The following is a 17,454-nucleotide window of genomic DNA, read 5'->3' as shown; positions in this document are numbered from 1 at the left end:
AGAGTCAGGTAGGAGGGTTCTTCTTGGATGGGTGGCATCCCAGAGGCTGGGAGCGATGATAGTGAAATTCGATCCTCCAGCTCTTTTTCTGATGTATCTAGCAGTGGATAGTGGCGTGCTTGTGAAGGAGCGCAGGTTGCGTGGATAGGATTTTTTTGAGATGCGATGGGAGAGCATACATGCCAACATTCCGACGCGCCTGGGAGGCAGATTTCGTCAGAGAAATCGGGAGATGTAAATGTTCCCATAGGAATGCATTGGGGCTAGAAGTATTTTAGGCGGGAGAACGTGAAAAAAAGCAATTTTTCACGGAAAAGTCGGTGGTCTCCTGCCTAAATTGGAAGGTTTGGCATGTATGCTAGGGGCTGTGCTGTGGAGACAACGATGCATGATGGATAGTATCTTGAATTCAATGCGAGCCTTGATAGGATCCCAGTGAGTTTTGCATCTAACTTGGGGGATGTGATCTGAACGTTTCAGGCCCCGTGCTGCCCACCATTCATTTCTTTTGCTTGGTGGAGGGGGTCCGTGCCCCAAATGTGCTTAAGATCAGGGCCCACAGTAATAAACAGAGGTTACTTCAACAAGTCTGCTTAGCTGCTGAGGATTTCCACTAGAGCGTGGTGGGGTTATCTTTCACTTGACGAACGACGACTTCAGATGCCAACTGCTTGTGAGGTGTGGTTCCAAAGGGAGCCAATGGGCGCAGTGTGTACTGTGCGTAAGTCATATAGCTAATATTGTTGAACATGGCTTGCAATATAATGCAGCCACCAGTTTCAACGTTTATAAGTCATATTGATGGATTCAACTCATAAAAATCTAAGAAAAAGAGCAGCAACTTTGTCTGAATAAAAGGGAGCCCCCCCCCCCACGTCAATAGGGAGGGTTGGCATGTATTTTTCCTTGAGGTCCACACCAGTCTGTTGGAGAGGAAGATAAACTGTAAACCCCAGACTCAAGCTAGATACCAGAGACCTGGTGTATTGTGTAGGTAATTTTTAAATATATGTCCGTTGAAGCGCCCATTTTGTGTATTCCCTGTTTGTCATTAAGCTTTAAACGGATCCTCAAAGGCCGATAACAATCTACAAGCCCGAGAGCTGTACAGGAAACAGCCCAGCCTCTGTGAAGCCTCGCCCACTGCTTGCGCAACCAACAGGAAATTCCAGTGTTTCTTTCCCTACAAGGACATGCACGGCCGCAGCCAATCACAAGCTGCTGGCGTGGAATGTTCCTTCGCCGCAGGACCGTACCAAACTCACGCGAAGGTGTTACAGCTCAACACATTTAATAATTCGGTTACATTTGAAGAGATCGGTTCAAGAATTAATGTTGTGTTTCAAGATATAGTCTAGGAGATGAACAAAACACTTATTATCCTACTTTGAGGGAAACAGGTTCGGGCTAGTACACTGAGCTGTCATGACATACCCCCCTGCACTTTCTGAACAGTTGTAAGCACCGCGGCCCGGCCCTCTGCTTCCGGGGACCCTTGGATCAGGAAGTGGCAGCTGGAGAGTGCGGGGAGTCTGGCGGTGTTGGTTCTTGGCTCGCGGTGGTCGGGTGTCGCAGAGTGTTTGTGGAGCCCGTACGCCGCTTACCTGCACTTTTTCTATTCCATCGGAGCTTCGGGTGAGTGAGGACTCGGGAGCAGAGGGAGTTGCGGCCTATGCTTTGCCCACTTCCCCGGGAGTCAAGGGTTATATGTTACGGACACCAGTTCACCGGGGCGCCTCTCTGGAAGCACCTCCCTCTATAAAGCCAACATTATGTCTCTGCATGGCCAGCCCCGCTTTTAATTCCGCATTGCATGTATAATTAAAAAGTGCTCTTTTCATTTGGGCGATTCCCGTCGGCAGGCCTCTGTCACGCCAACACTTTAAAGCCGTCTCGAGAGGCTGGGTGCAGTAACTGGTTCTGTGCTATGTAAGCTATGGAGGTAGCGCGAGTTAGTTTATTAATCCCGGGTGTATGATTTCCTGATCGCTGTTCTTGCAGACATGTTTTTTTCTTCTTCTCAGTGCTCCCTTAATGCAGCTAGCTGGGGTCCAGCGATCGCAGCAGTTCAGCCATAAAAAATGGGCGTTGTTCCGTAGTGCATTTTTTGCCCATTTCGGCAAGTGAACTGTGAGGTTGTTTCTAGTTGTCACTCTGTTTTGGCAGACCATTTAATAGAAACCATCAAATAGCTACTTCCATGGTTAAAAATAATGGTGTATTTTAATAAGCCGGTGATGTCTTGCGGTCTGCTGCCCTGCATTTCTGGGAATCGGTGTACCTTCGACACTCAAACCAGACACACACACATTCTTTAGCTGGGTGTGGCCTACCCCAAAGGAGGTTATGCTTTCGTGGGGAGGGATTGCAACAGTCACAAGCACCTCCGTGCTACACTCGAGAGTGTGCGCTCTCGTTTCTTTTCCATCCGAAGTGGTTATTCACTCCTTGCTGTTGCTAAATTGCACTTGTGCAATCCTACCTATTGATTGCAGCACATTAGAAATGAACATGCCAGCTATTCAATGTAACGCGTCGAACAGCTAATTTTGAACTACATAAACACACACCACCAACTGTTTGTGGCACTAAACAAAAATGCGCGTTTAAAATTGTTCATCTATGAAACGCTCACATGCAACAGCAAACGCAAGGTATAAGCGCCAAGTCCGTTTGGGGATCCATTATTTTACTGAATGATTGCGTCATGTCTCGCATCTTCGTTCAATATTTTTTTTTCCTTCAAAAACATTATGGTATTTTATTGACCAGGGCTGCACTCGCTTTGAATTTAAACGAAAAGCCAGCACAAATGTCACACATTGCCGCATGCCCTACCTGGAACTGGCGCTTAGATGAAAACCAAGCAAAGGGCATGTGCTCGTTCTTAACGTGAAGTCGGCGAGGTCGCTCGGTTAGAATGGTTGGTCGCTGCTGGCCCTTAATCAACGTGATTGTGTAGATACGAATCTCCAGGGGGCCCTAGGATCCTACAACCGTCGGCACTGCCAAAGTCGCAAGGGTATAGACGCCCTCTCGCCCCCAACACGAGTAAACATATGGAGGCTGGTCATCTACATCACTTATTTAAGAATAAGGTTTCTGATGGAACGAGGTGTACCGCAAGGGAGCTGCATGTTCATTTGCATTATGGTTGGAGTACCCCCTTGGCACCCCTGCAATTTAACCCTTTTCACTTATTTTCTGGCGTTCTGTCTAATGCATCTTCACTCAGCGTTCCCTCTTGTAATTCCTTCCTGTGGCCACTCTTCATTCTCTAATCTTTCTCTGCCAGTAGTTTTCGTGGGTTGGCAAAACAGGTCTGGCTTCCTTGCCCCTTACTTCCTGAAGGCCTGATGTAAACCTATTCTGTCTCGGTGAAGTTACAACAGTGCTGTATTGTCTGGCTTATGTTTTAAGCAGTTAGTTTAAAACCTATGTTCATAGTGAAGAACTTTGGCTCCTGTTTAACAGCATCTGCACACACTAACGTCCTACACATGGGTCTCCGACATTGTTTCTATCCGTCGCAGGGACGTTAAGGTGAGAACTTAATGCAACAACACCCCTGAAATTCAGCTAACGCCATCTTAACTTTGCACCCCCTGTTGTGCATCCTTTTAGCATAATGATGCTGAAACGTGTTTGGGGATGCTTGTGGTCTCATGCAGAAGGGATGTGTCATAGCAGTTTGGGCTGCCCTTCCCCTTTTGGTGTGGGACCAATCCTTATTTGCATATGGTCTTTCCCCTTTTGTAATGGCTTGGCATGCGAAGAAAGCTGGTCTGATGTGTTGACCAGAGCAATGCCAGAGGTTACGATTAATTCTAAACCTTCCAGCCTTCACTTCATTTTGCTATGGCCACAATGATGACATCCATGTTGACATCACTAATTAAATCATTTATGGGATCTCTGATTAGATTACAACACTAACCGGCTTTGGCCATGCCCCTTTAGTTACACATTAAGTGGCTACTAGCCATGGCCAGTGGTCACAGCTTTTGGCTGTGCCCACTGTATGTTTTACAACAGTAACTGGACGCTAGCCATGGCCTTTGACCATGGCCACTGTATATTTTATCACAGCTGCGTTATAACTAAGGCTTCTGGTATTATTTTTCTGCTATTTCCATCTGTATATTTTATCACAGCTGCGTTATAACTAAGGCTTCTGGTATTATTTTTCTGCTATTTCCATCTGTATTATCCATATTTATTTTGTGGCCCTTTTTCTGTATGTATCCACATTTATTTTTTTGTCATACAAAGATATTTTGCAGCCAATATTTTTCTGCATTTATTCTAATAAAAACATGCATTTATTAAAGCACACATGCAGCCATATAGCAAATACATGCTAGCTCAATTTTTTCCCAAACGGTTTGTGAATGCTGCTGCCTTAAGATATATGCTGTCAGCCATTTGAAGAACTTTAATGCTATTTTTATACAACTTTTACTCTCCTTGCTGCCAATTTGCAATGCGATTGGCCTGATTTGTAAGAGTGACATATAGAAACCAGACAGGCCTATTTTTTCCATTAATAAATAGACAGAAAGCAGATTGGTTTCCATTTTTGTGTACAAATCTGAAAGCCTTAATTATAACACACTAAGGGGCAGTATTAGTGGCTAGTGTTCACGGCCTTTGACCATTCTGACTGTATATTTTCCAACACTCATTTGCCACTTGCCATGGCTTTCGGCCATAGGCAATGGTCCCAGCCTTTGCTGTGCCTACTGTACATTGTAACACATTAAGTGGCTACGGACTTTGGCCGTGCCCTCTGTATATTGTACAAGACTAACTAGACATGGCCATTTGATTAAAGCTTTTTATTAGTCAAGTCATAAATTGTTTGATGCCATCGCAGATGTAATCGTTGCTGTTATATATCATGTAAAAAGTAATCATCAGTGATGTCATAATTTTGGTCTTAGGCTGCACAACAGGGGGTGCGAAGTTGAGCTGAATTTCGGGGGTTTTGTTGCGTTAACATCTTAACATCTGCAACTTTTTTTTTTAATTCAAGTATTTTGTTACTCTATCGTGTGTTAGAATATATATATAATTTTTTTCCCGCATGGCCTATTTGAAAAAAACGTACTAAACCACTGGCCTTCGGCCGTGCCCTTTTTCCATAGTACCAGACTACTAGCCATGGGCAGTGGGCTTGGCCATGCCCACTGTCCATTTTAAAACACTACCAGACCAATAGGCTGTGCCCTTTGTGCATTTTAGAACAGACTACCAGACATTTGACCATGCTCACTCTTTTTTATTTAAAAACACTTACAACCCATCACTCAAAGATGTTCATTAATCACATACTGATTTTTGGCAGTGGTATTATGTATTAAAGATGGCAGGCTTTGAGAACTCAAATGTTTTAAACAATGTGCAGTGAGATTAAGTTATTTGCCAAGGATCACACACACTTTGGTGAAACGGTGTGCTACAAGCACCTTGTTTAATGTCTGGTCTCTTTGTGACTGTTGATACATTGCACAACCCCCAACTAACCGCTTTAAGCGGCATGAAAATGGGTGCGGGGGGAATTTAACGGCTGCAGGAATAACCTATGCCCAGGTACTTTTACCGAAAATCAAAAGCGGTTGCACATAAATATGCACGCACAGTAAGTGAACATCTATCCTAAAGTGAAATATCAAAATGTAGTACAATTGATCTTCCCCTTGGAAGAAAGTGAGCAAGACAAAATTATTTAGAATGGAAATTTCCAAGATGTTGCATTCTGAGGGGGCTTGTGCATCCCTGATTTGTTCAGAATTTCAGCCAAATACGTCGCACGAGTCACTAGCAATTCATTTTTTTGGGTGTTTTATGAGAGTTTGATTCCTTACCTATAGGGCAGGGGCTGCCAGCCCACAATATTTAAGCTGAGTTGCATACGAAATCGAAAAAATTAATTTCTAGTGGTTTTTGACTCGTGCAAAGGATTTGGCCAAAATTCTGAAGCCCATTAAATACGCGCATCTCCACCCCCCCCTGACTGCAAAATTTGGTAAAGATGAAGTTATTAAGAAAACAAAAAAAGCACTTTCGTCCTACTCCCCATTCAGTAGTCACATTTTGCTCCACCGCACAGTCCAAACCGCTGGATGGATTTAGGCCAGGTTTGAAACAACTTGGGCACGAGGCGTTGACTCGTGCTCCTTTTGTGGTTTGGGATTATTCTGTCCAGTTTAAAAAAAAAAAAAAAGGACGGATAAGGGGGATGCCCCTTCTCAAATAAACCCCTATCTCGCATGGTGCATTGCATGATCCTGATATTTATCAATGAAAAGGCTGCCATTCTTTTTTTCGATGCAAGAGAACCACGGGTTTACCGAAAATAAAAAAGCGCACAAATTGCATGTTAAGGTGAAAAAACAGGGAAATGCCCTCAGTCTAGATATGGGCGGAGGCAAGAAAGTGTGTTGGAGACGGTCTAGGGACCAAGTTTGCAACAGGAAGTTCAGACGTCTTCCCCCGATATCCGCAGCTATTTGAGAATAGCCATATATAAGGTATTTGAGAGAAAAGCCACTTATAGCCAACATTTCATAGCAAACTGCATCACACAAACACGGCATTGGGGCTGTGAGGGAGAAGGGCGGTGGGGCCATCGGTGGAGTGGGGATGAGCAGTCATACATGAGGGGGACACTTGGCAAGTGTCTATGAGGGCAAGGAAGCATGTTTTCCCTGGTAACGGCGGCCATAAAACTACAATACCTGTGTGTATCTGTAGTCCATTTCTATGGGTGTCTGTAGTGCAGTGCAATTGTACCCACAGTTATGGGGGGAACGTTCCCTTTTAAACAAAGGATATCTACTGTAAGGTTGGGGGTGAACAAATCCAGTGACATGGTAGTGTTTTAAGGTAAATAGTGGGCGTGATAGACAGTAATTCATTGAAAAAACATCAGTGAAAGTTTAGTTAAGGTGATCAAATTTACTGCAACAAACCTCTGAAATTCAGCACATTGGGGAAATCAAGAACATATACAAAGCCCATGATACACAATTACATACGAAATGGATTACAGGGGCATTACACTATGGAGGAAATCAACTGGCACATGCCGAGTGGTAACCAGTGTTTTAAAATATACACTTAGTGTGGACGAAGTCCACGGCCAGTTCACTGCTAGTATTTTACATATACAGTGGACACGTGGAATCGTAGAATGTAGGAATTACGTTTGCTAGGGCTAGGAAGTAATATTGTGCAACTGCGGCTATGATACAAAAATAGCGGTAGTCATGGTTATACATATACGCAACACGTGTGTTTGTAGCTGCGTTAGCCGATTTTGAAAAGTTGAGAATCCTTTTGGAGGGGTGTAAAACTACAAAGGACGTCAGACTATAGGTGGTAAGGGGGTGGGGAAAGGATGGAATGTGAAATTGTAGAGTTCAAGAATCGTTAAATGTGTTAGAAATTAAGAAATTTAGTGCTACTTGCGGCTTTACCTCAGCTGTGTACCCATAACTGAGAATAGGGGGAAAATGTGAGCGCATCAAAGAATATGTACTGTGCATACAGCGGGAGTTCATGGGGCATCATAAGGAGGAAGGGGAGGGTGTTTATGGGTGCTGGGAGGGTTAATAATGAAAAAACAATGGTATAACAAAACCCTTGAAATTCAGGGAGAATACCTTAGCTGCAGAGACATTAAGGTGAAAACGCAACAAAGGCCCTGAAGTTCAGACAAGGCCACCTTAACTTTGCATCCCCTGTGGCGCAGCATATGATTAGTGACATCACTAATTACATCATTTATGGAATCACTGATACCTTCATTGGTGACAACGCTAATCACTTCATATATGATTTGAAAGTTTGATTCTTTAACCATTCTAAATTTTTACTATTTTGTTCTACATGTATATTAAATGAATCTGCATTATTGTTTGCAAATATACAGAACTTTATTTAATTGTATATTTCTTTGAATGTAGTGTGTGGTCTTCAGTTGGACATGGGGAAAACTACAGTATACTGTAATATTTATATACACTTTTTTAGTGTATATATTAATGTATAGACAAACTTTAATGTAAATGTATTAGCATTTTTTTTACAAGTACATCCATTTGGAACTCTTTTGTTAAGCTCCCTGTGTTTGGAAATCTTAAAATATATCCCGATACATACATGGTTGTTCAGTAGCAAATTGCATGTCACTCACAAAACTGCCCGTGTGCAGACGTTTTGTTATAATAAACTGAGAAAAAGGTTTGCGTTTGAGCTAATTTGCATACCCACAATACCTTGCTGTTGTGGCTCGGGACTGGAGGTGAACTTCCAGCGATGGCTACTAGGTGGAATGTGTGACTTGACTCTAATGGACTTACCTGTGTGTGTGTGTGTGTGTGTGTGTATGTATATATATATATATATATATATATATAGCACCATATTAGCAATTTCTCACATTAAAAAAAACACATTTTTCTCAGTACATTTAGCACAAGAACACACCACGTTCTTCAACACCATAAAGCTGAGCTCCCTCTTACAAGAATGGCACTTCGGGGTGTGTGTCTGCATTGGAATATCGAGCACACGCTTAAACAATTTACTACCAAGAATGCGTACTCCGCAGCCTGATCACCACATTGCAACGTGCATCTTTATTTCATTTGTTTCGCGCACATACAACCTGTAGGCACTGAAACGCTGTTACAGTTAGTGTTCAACATATCGTAAAACAATACAGTGGGTGACACAGGTAAAAATAAGCTACCAATCATCTACTTGACATTAACATACAGTGAGCTGAAGTAGTGTAACAGGGTTAGTTTCCTGGCGGCTAGGAGTGGGGGATGAGGGAGTTGTGTGTTGGGAGAAGAGCAGAGTTTTGAGGGCTTTGTGGAAGACCCAGTAGGATTTTTCTGCCATCGGGGGGCTGGAGGGGGGGGGTGTTCCTGAGTTTAGCAGCTAGGTAGGGGAAGCTATGGCAACTCTCCATTCTACCCACAGTGGGCAGCATCAGTGAAGAGTTATGATCTTATGAGCACCCCTGGTAGCTAAACTAATGCAAAAAAGAGATGACGGCTGGAAAGTTTTCAATGATTCCGTACCTCTGGAGAACCTTCCAGATCATAGTTGTTTAGCCTGCCATGCCATTACACAAGTGAAAATTGGAGTTGGGACTGGCCCAACTGCTAGATTACATCGCTTTTGCATGAGACTTGTTTCAGATTCTTTGGTCATGGTCAGTGGGGTGTTGCCTGGGTCTCAACGCGCGGCACACTTGGGAGCCACATCTCAACATACCTGTGCTGCTGGGGTGACTTTAGCAAAACACAAAGGTGATGGCATGTTGGAATGCTTTGATTAATTAATATTGATTGCTTTGGGCTACCCTTCAGCCTGTCTCTTAGATGCCACCCCACCACCCCCCAATTTCTGGAATGACGATGAATTCAGAACTCTTCAGCAATCACTTTGTTTCACTCTTCTAAATGTATATACCACTGTAGGAAACTAGCTGTCTCGGCTCCAGGAGGCTGGATAAATGGCCAGCATTGTGCTTAATAAATGCTGCATAACACTGGACCTCTAGGCTTCGTAGCATAGTGAGATTGTTGAAGCCCCAGTGTATCTTGGCTCTCAAGTGCCGCTCCATCCAAAACACATCCTATAAGAATTTGCACAGGTGAGCTATATGGTGACTGCAGATCAATCAGTGCCCCTCTAACGGATAGAACGGCTTTTAAGCATTAGGTCCTGATTTCACAGAAGCTTTTTATAATGGCGCAATCCCATAGAAAAAAAAATCAGGCCCTTGATGATTCACCAGTTCATTATCTGACCACCACAAAATCGAATTGACTTTCAGTTATCAATTAGAAGGCGGCTCTGATTTGATTTTTTTTATAGTGCTTTTGTTGAAGCGCTTAATGGATTCAAGGGTACAAAAAAGTGAAAAGCATTACAATGCAGAAGGAACCGAAAGTATATTTGATTGTGAAGGATGAAGAGATCAAAGTGATCCGAGTGGGTGGGTGTTCCGGTATTTTGAATCAAGAGGGGGGAAACTAGATTGGGCGGACGTATGCGCGACAGAAGAAATTGAGGTTCGGATCTTAGAGTAGGTGCAGTAAAAAGAACCCAAAGCAATGCAAGCATTTTAAAATGATGCGTAGGGAGTGAACAAAGAAACTTGTTTTAAAGGAAAATCGTTGAAAAGACGATGGAGCTGGAATGATAGACTTTAGAGGAGGAATGTCCAATAGAAGAATAGTAAATGGAGAGTATGGGACCCAGCCCTATGTGTATCGACCACTTTTAAAACCTAAAATAGGCAAATATTCCCAAAAATTCTTTCCCACGCGTAAAATAATCCCACATCTGGAACACTGAGGGGACCACTCGATTAGCAGGAAGACCAAAGAGCAGAGCCGAACAATTGTGGAGAGAGAAAAAACAAGAGCAATGATCAGCATCTTAGCGTGAAATGCTTTACGAATGTTTGAGTTGTAAATGACTGATACTGGCAGTGGTTGAGATACGAGAAGAGAGGAATCAAAAATTAGACCACGGTTGCAAGTGGACTGCCATAGTGGAGAGGGAAGGAATGAAATAGAAGGGGGAGGAAGAATCTGGGGAATCGAAGAGGGAAAGAAAATAACTTTAGTCTCGGTTGGATTGAGGTGGAGGTAGTTTGCAGACCTCAACTCTGATAGCTGGTAAGCGGTCTGAGAGAAACAATTTGAAAACCATCAATTTAAGTGATGAAAAAAACAAATGAAGGAAGGTGAATGGTATAGAGTGGAAAAACAAGCAGGGTGCCCAAGATAGCCTTACGGTACCCCATACCTAAGAGGGGAAAATATTGCTCGCCCAATTAACGGAGTAATAGCGATCGGAGAGATATGAGCTGAACTAGTTGAGGACAGACTCCTGAAAGTGCAGATGGGAATGTGTAGCCAGGACCGTGTCAACAAACACAACTGACCGATCAAGGAGAACAAGAAGCAAAGACTGTTGAGCATCGCCAGCTGAGCAGAGCATTAGTGACATATGTGCAGTTGGGTGAGTGTTAAGGATGGAAGCCAGATTGATGAAAATCGATATGAGGTATGCTGAAATGTGGATATAAGCAACAAGTTACTAAAGCTTAGAGATGAACAGAAGAAGGTATTGTGTGAACATTGGCTGAAAGAGGATCAATGAATGGTTTTCAGTATGGGGAGAATGGAGGCATGCTTGAATTCACTGGGGGGAAAGTATCCGACGATAGGGAGGTATTGCAGAGAGTAACAGGGGAAGGGATAGATCTTTGGGGATTAAAGCTGGGGGTAAGGGATCAGAGGGAGCAACAGTGGTGTGTGCTTGAGTTCAATAGGTAGCAACATCTCTTAGGGCATCATCTTTTACAGCATGCCCTAATATCTGATTGTGCCACCATAGATCGCCCTGCAGAGCAATGCCCCTGCTCATGACCTGGCTACTTGAGAAATTTCTCTCATGGTCCTTGCGCTGTGGACTGGCTTAATCTTGCAGAGAAAATGCAATACTTGGTTTAATTTTCCTGCAATGACGTTTGATCAAATGCAGTATCCTTCTGTTAGGTGGGTCCAGTGCTGACCTGTGAGAGAGGAGCGGGATTCCAAGTACTTGACTTCTTGGGACTAGATGTCCACTAATGTGTCTTGTATGCTGTACTCACTTGGATCTTAAACTGCTTCAACCTTCCGGGGTTTAGCGAGGTGATTGGTGGCTGTCTTCCGTTCTCTCTTAGTAGGCTCATTTGGACTCCTATTCGGCCTTTAGACACATGCGAAGGGGTCCACCAGTTGTGTAAAGGAACATGAACGCTTATTTAATGGTCCTGGCTTTGAGGGATAACGTCTGCGAAAGAGTGCACATAAAAATGTATATATCAAGATTTCTGGTGTCTCGTGTATCGCAAACTTAATGGGCAAGAAAGAAATGGCTCCCGGTAAGATTCAGAAGGTAGAAAAAAAACCACCTCCCACCAAAACTCGCCCCCCACCTTGCTTGGCGAGGATTAACCTTTATTTTAGCGTAAGAGAATACAATGAACTCTTCATTGGGGCACCACATAACAGAAGTGTTGTCCTGTAGGTGTTTGTAACAAACGCTCTCTTGTGGAAACCCTTCCAACACCTTTAGTGAAGTGTCATACATTCCCCCTCACATAAAAGGTGCGTGGGACTCAGTGTCGATGCAGTTACCAAAGCGCGTACGGTAGAAGTAGACAGCCAGGGTGCCTTTTAGTAGCGCAACTTTTTCTGAACACGTGGGCATTTTAAATGGCCATCCGAGATTCGCAATATTCCTAGCTCAAGATGTGGACTTGCTCTTGACTATTACATCATGGGGTGCTGTGTGTATGTGCAGCAATGCGAGGAGAGTATCTTGTGCCTGTAGTAGCTTGAGATTTTAAATGTTGTCCCCCGCCTGGTAAACCATTGAATAACAGTTTCCATTCTATCGCAAACTTGTTTTTGAGTTTTGGGTTTCCCCAATTTTGAGTGTTGTTTATCGCACCTTTTACATGCGGTTTAACAATCTGATGTTGTTGGCCCTATAAATAAGCTGAGGAATGAATCATGGGTCCTAGTAGCCACGCGAGTTTCTGTCTCCCTTCAAATCAACCACTTTTTGGGGACATTTGTAGTTTCGATTTACAGATGGCGGCTGGTCCAGCTTGAAGATCATATAGGTACAAATCTTCAACTATTCCACTGAATTACGCGAGCTGCAACTTTCAGACTATTAACACCCTCCAGTGCAGCAGAAGAGTTTCCAGTACCGAAGCTTGTGCTTCTAGGTTTGTTGCTGAAGGTGCAGGGGGCTGAAATACTTGGACTTCTGTTAAGTGCGCCATTCTCCATTTGTATGGTCTCTTTAAGTGATTGCTGCCTTAGTGCTAGTTTCCCTGAGGGGAAAGTTGCAAAGGGGTAGATGTGGCCCTTCCCTAAAAACCCCACCCATAGTGGATGGCGAGTGTAGCTTGGTGGTCCTTCTGTAATGCCCTCTGTGGCGTCTCCATGTCAGTTCATCTCGGATACAGCATTTCTGTTGGGGGTGTGGTGCTCCATAGAGGCATTCTGAGGTGCAGTGGCACGTATTGTGCCGGTATTCCAAGGGCTTATGTGCTGAGGCATGTGGGAATGTTCACAGGGCCACACATGAAAGCATGTTCCTGCCATGTAGCATCTCTAAAGCATTGAAAGGGGGAGGGGTGGGGGTTGTTCATGCAACCTGCCGAACTCATGTGGGTGCCACACGATTAAAGTCCCCGTTTTTTTATTTTGTATTTGTGGGTCTACATTGGGGTGAGGGCGGCAGGGTTCCACGACTGCTCTAGCGTGTCCAAGTAATCCTCTGGGCTGTACAACAGATACATTTGTCACATGGAACCAGGAAGCTAGGGTCTTTGTTTTCAGATTCCAAATGGCTCCTATTCTCTCCGTCCTGTTTTAGGGCCAAGAGGGCGTCACAGGTTCCAAAGCAAAGGGGAGATGTAAAATATTCCTCTAAATATGGAAAGGCCAAGGCAATATTAATAACTTTACCAAATTAGCCACCATTCATTGGAACACGAGCCAAACGCGCATTTAAACAGTACTCGGTGTACCCGTTAATTGTGCTATTAGCATTTTTTTATATCCTCACTGGTGAATTGCTGTTGAATAATAAAATGTGGGAAAGCAGCTAGCAAACAGAAAAAGATGTTCCGACACAACTTGAAGGGATTCTATTACAAAGATGAATGCACTCAAAGAACATGACGGGTCAATGAAAATATGCCCCGCCAGAGTAGATCATTCATGTCTGTTCTTTCTAAGTGTACATCTTATGAAGCTATCTCAAACACCATAGGCCCTTCTCTGCCTCCTCGTGTGACAGTTACCTCCAATGTCCTGTTTCGAGAGACACAATAGAAGGACATTTCTGTTTGCGTCTTCCCTGCATTAGCAAGAAACTAACTTGCAGGGGGACTTGGATAACATTTAATTATTCCAGTAACAATTGAGAAAAGCGTTTGCATATTTCCTTTACTCCAATGTCATTTTGAAGACGTCTGTTTATCGCAGCGAACAGGAGTGTTTTTAATTTTGTATTTATTTGTCCATTAGAATTGTGTGAAAACATGTCCACACTTAATTGAAAATGGTTTAAAATGGACCTGTTGTGCGTTGTCTAAGAATTCTATGGTGGCTGGCACCAGAGGAAGCTGAAAGTTTGCTTCAGTGAATGAGTTAATCGCACTCACTCTGGAGCATCACCCACATGTCTTTGGGGTCGAGTGAGCATAAGCTTTTAACGGTTATCCCTCAGCAAGAGTCACCAACGGTCGGCGTGCAGCTTCTTAATTTGTCTTTCAACCTATGCACTGGAATTGCCGGACGCTTGCATTGTCAAATGAGGCCTTCAATTTGAAGTTTTGCACAGAGCATACGGGTCCTGTGGCAGCCACGCTAGCACCAGATTAAAGGAAATATGCCACTACTCGACCAACCATGCAAATTCACTGTTTGGATTTTTATTGCACGAAAATTAATTACCTGATGTTGGCATTTCTCCTTAGAGCCAGTATACAGTGTTCTGCGGGAAGGTTTGTCAGGTTTTGCAGTCCCATAAGAACTGGCACTTGTATATCTAATTGGGGGGTGGGGGAGCAGGAATGGTAGTCCTACGTTTTGCCATTCTGTTTAGTCATTCTACTCTGCACGACTTCACCTACCCAAAACAAGCGGTGTCTTGAGGCCTTCATTGTTTCCAAGCCCCGTCCCTCAACTGAGGAGTGTCGGAGGGTGGTGGGGGTAATCATGTCAAGCTGCAATTTCTCTGTAGGTTCATGGCACATTCAACTCTTCTTACTCGCCAATAGTGTATTCTCTTGCCAGTGGCTGGTGGAGCGGGCACATTTTGTGCTCCGCTGTCAGGTATGATCAGTGTCTTGTATGTTTAACTACAATTTTCAGAGACGTCTCAGAGCGATAGTGCTTTTGTTTCAAATGTACGCTCAGTAATAGTGCCGAATAGCTCCTTGGAGTCTTTTCTCCCCCTAGAGTTATTGCACCCTGATATCTTGGCAACCTGAATCCTAGTGATCTAGTGACCTGCTTGCTTCTTGATCTCATACCAGCTAATATTCCCTCCCTATGCCCCCACACCCCTTCGAGTTTTTTGTCAGGCTGTGATAGTTACCCATCCTGGCAGCGAATAATAAGTCTGTTCACAGCATCTGGGATATAGCTGTTGGCTTGCTCTTACTGGTTTGGTGTCAATCCATCTGTGGGGGATTCGATTCCCAGCCTCCTACTGAGAGTATTGTGCTCTTCTATTATCCTTCTGACTAGTGAAGGTTATGATTTCGTTAGATCCAGTTCTCACTTTGTCCCTGGTATGAGCTTCAATAGAACTGCTCTTAGTAATTCATGCCTGTGCCAATTGCCCTTTCCGCTGCCCTTAGTGGTCGACACCCACTGCTGTCGGCATGCATCTCAGGCTAGAAAGACTATTGGGCAGGTGCAGGTTGAAGAGCGCAGGATAATTTCATCTGAAAGCCCCTGGGGTCACGGGAGGTGTTGCTGCCGAAACTCTAAATGAGCTAGTGAATGTGGGGAGTAGCCCGCACACAGACATTGGCAGGAGTTGCACAGGAAGGGGCATAGTCCCGTGTCTCTGTTTACAGGCTTTGTTGACTGTGCCCCTTGAGGAAGGCTTTCTGGTTTTGAGATGTTGCGTATTAGAGTTACAGGGTGCCCTTTGCCCCAGTTGGTGTTGTCTTGCCCGTGTCACCCCATGGATCAGGCCTGTCTGCCTGCTCTCCCTCTGCATCGTGGCCTCCTCCGCCTTATGCCTTCTTCATGTCAATCACGTACAAACAAAACGCACACCACCTTCCACCCCAGCAAATGTCAAACCTACCCTATTAAGGAACAGAACCCCCCTGCCCAAGGTTGTCTGAGGAGAAAAGAATCCAAAGGTGATTTTAAAAGAACGTAACAATTGAAAAGGACCGCAGTATAAAAGTGGAGACTGGAGAGCATAAATGAAAATTATCTCCCCTTGGCGGGGAGGGGGGGCACATGTGAGGTAGCCCCCAGGGAGCAGGCCATGGGGCCCGAGTTGCTTGGCTGTGGTGGGTGTTGGCCAGACTGACGGGCCTAGGCATCACAAAGGGCCTGGGTGGCACACTTGGAGCCTTGCAGGCCGAAGAACAGCCTAGTCTTTGTGGGGTGGTGCGGTCTGAACCATACTGCCCGGTCAACCTCAGAGGCGGGACCCTTCTAGTACTCCCGGGCTGTGTTTGTCTGGCATGGGGGGTGAAGACCAGGAAGTTCTCCCCTCCCTGGAGTGCGGGCGGTGATAAGTCCTGGGCTGGCATGTCTGCCAACCCGGTTGAAGAGTAGGATGGAGGAAGTTCTGGGTAGCTCAGGTGAAGTCCACCAGCCCGACCTCCTGTGTTTCAAACATTGCAGAGGGGGGGGGGGGCTTAGCCAAGAAGGTCAGTAGGCCGCAGTGGTGAACATTGGTGACATGGGGACGCCACCTCATCCTAAAATGGCACCGGGACGTGGCGGTGAGTGACTGTCTGACGTTAATATGACTGCCCCGCCCGGGGCATAGTGGTGACACACAGGCAGCCCCCATATCAATGGGGCCGCCCAGAAGATGTAAAGGTGGCAGCGGAAGCGGCTGTGAGGGCGGGGATGGGTCCTCGGCCTATGGGGCACACCCTGAAGATTTTAACATGGGGGCGTTGGTGATAGACTCTGGGGCCCACCCAAAGACAACAGCAGCATGGAAGTAACCACCCATGGAAGATATGTGAAAAGGTGACTGACTGCAGCAGTCATCAGCCACATTGTGCAATAATGTAGTGTAACCATATGTAGTATGTCTTGGTATGTTCAATGTAGATAGTTAAAGAAGTTAACTTAAGAAGTTTAGTTTAAATGTGATGTAGGGTTTTATGGGAATGTTGGAATGTTAAGTAGGGCAAAAGCTAAATAGGTGTAGGGGGTTATTATAGATAAAGGGGGTAGAGGGGAGGAAGCCTGGTATGAGGTAGTTGGTGGATGTAGCGGGTTGGCAGAGGCTGCCTGGCGAGATGGGACTACCCACACAGGCATCTCCTGTCCTCACTCTCCATGTGGGTGGTACCTGAAGTTGGGGAAGGGGTTTGTTGTGTCTGAATCGTCGAAGGGTCCCTGAGGCCCCTACAAGAACGGTGAGGTGGTTTGGCAGATTACCATAAATTTTGGAACTTGAGGAAGTGGAATAAGAAATGTTACAAATCGGATAAGTCTGGTTATAAGTATAAGAGGCATCCCCGATAACCCCATGCAGGTGTCTGGGTCCCTTAGTTATCTAAATTTTGGGTGTTGCACATTTCCTGTTATCATCAATTCTATTTGATGGTGCAGCTACCCTGCCTAACCACTCCCTGGG

General features: G+C 44.7%; 1 protein-coding gene across 1 annotated transcript in view; it reads left to right on the top strand.

The window, feature by feature from the left end:
* The first annotated feature begins 1,292 nt into the window (after positions 1 to 1,292).
* The window catches only part of MYL12B (myosin light chain 12B), a 47,767-nt gene continuing 31,605 nt past the window's right edge, over positions 1,293 to 17,454 (top strand). The window contains exon 1 of the mRNA XM_069620850.1: positions 1,293 to 1,635. The gene's annotated coding sequence lies outside the window, so the exon portion shown is untranslated. The remainder of the gene's footprint in view (positions 1,636 to 17,454) is intronic.

This window comes from Ambystoma mexicanum, chromosome 5q (assembly GCF_040938575.1).
Source record: "Ambystoma mexicanum isolate Mex_15411 chromosome 5q, UKY_AmexF1_1, whole genome shotgun sequence".
Classification (NCBI taxonomy): Eukaryota; Metazoa; Chordata; class Amphibia; order Caudata; family Ambystomatidae; genus Ambystoma; species Ambystoma mexicanum.
The sequence above is the reverse complement of the archived record's forward strand: the minus strand, read 5'-3'. Positions and strand labels throughout refer to the sequence as shown.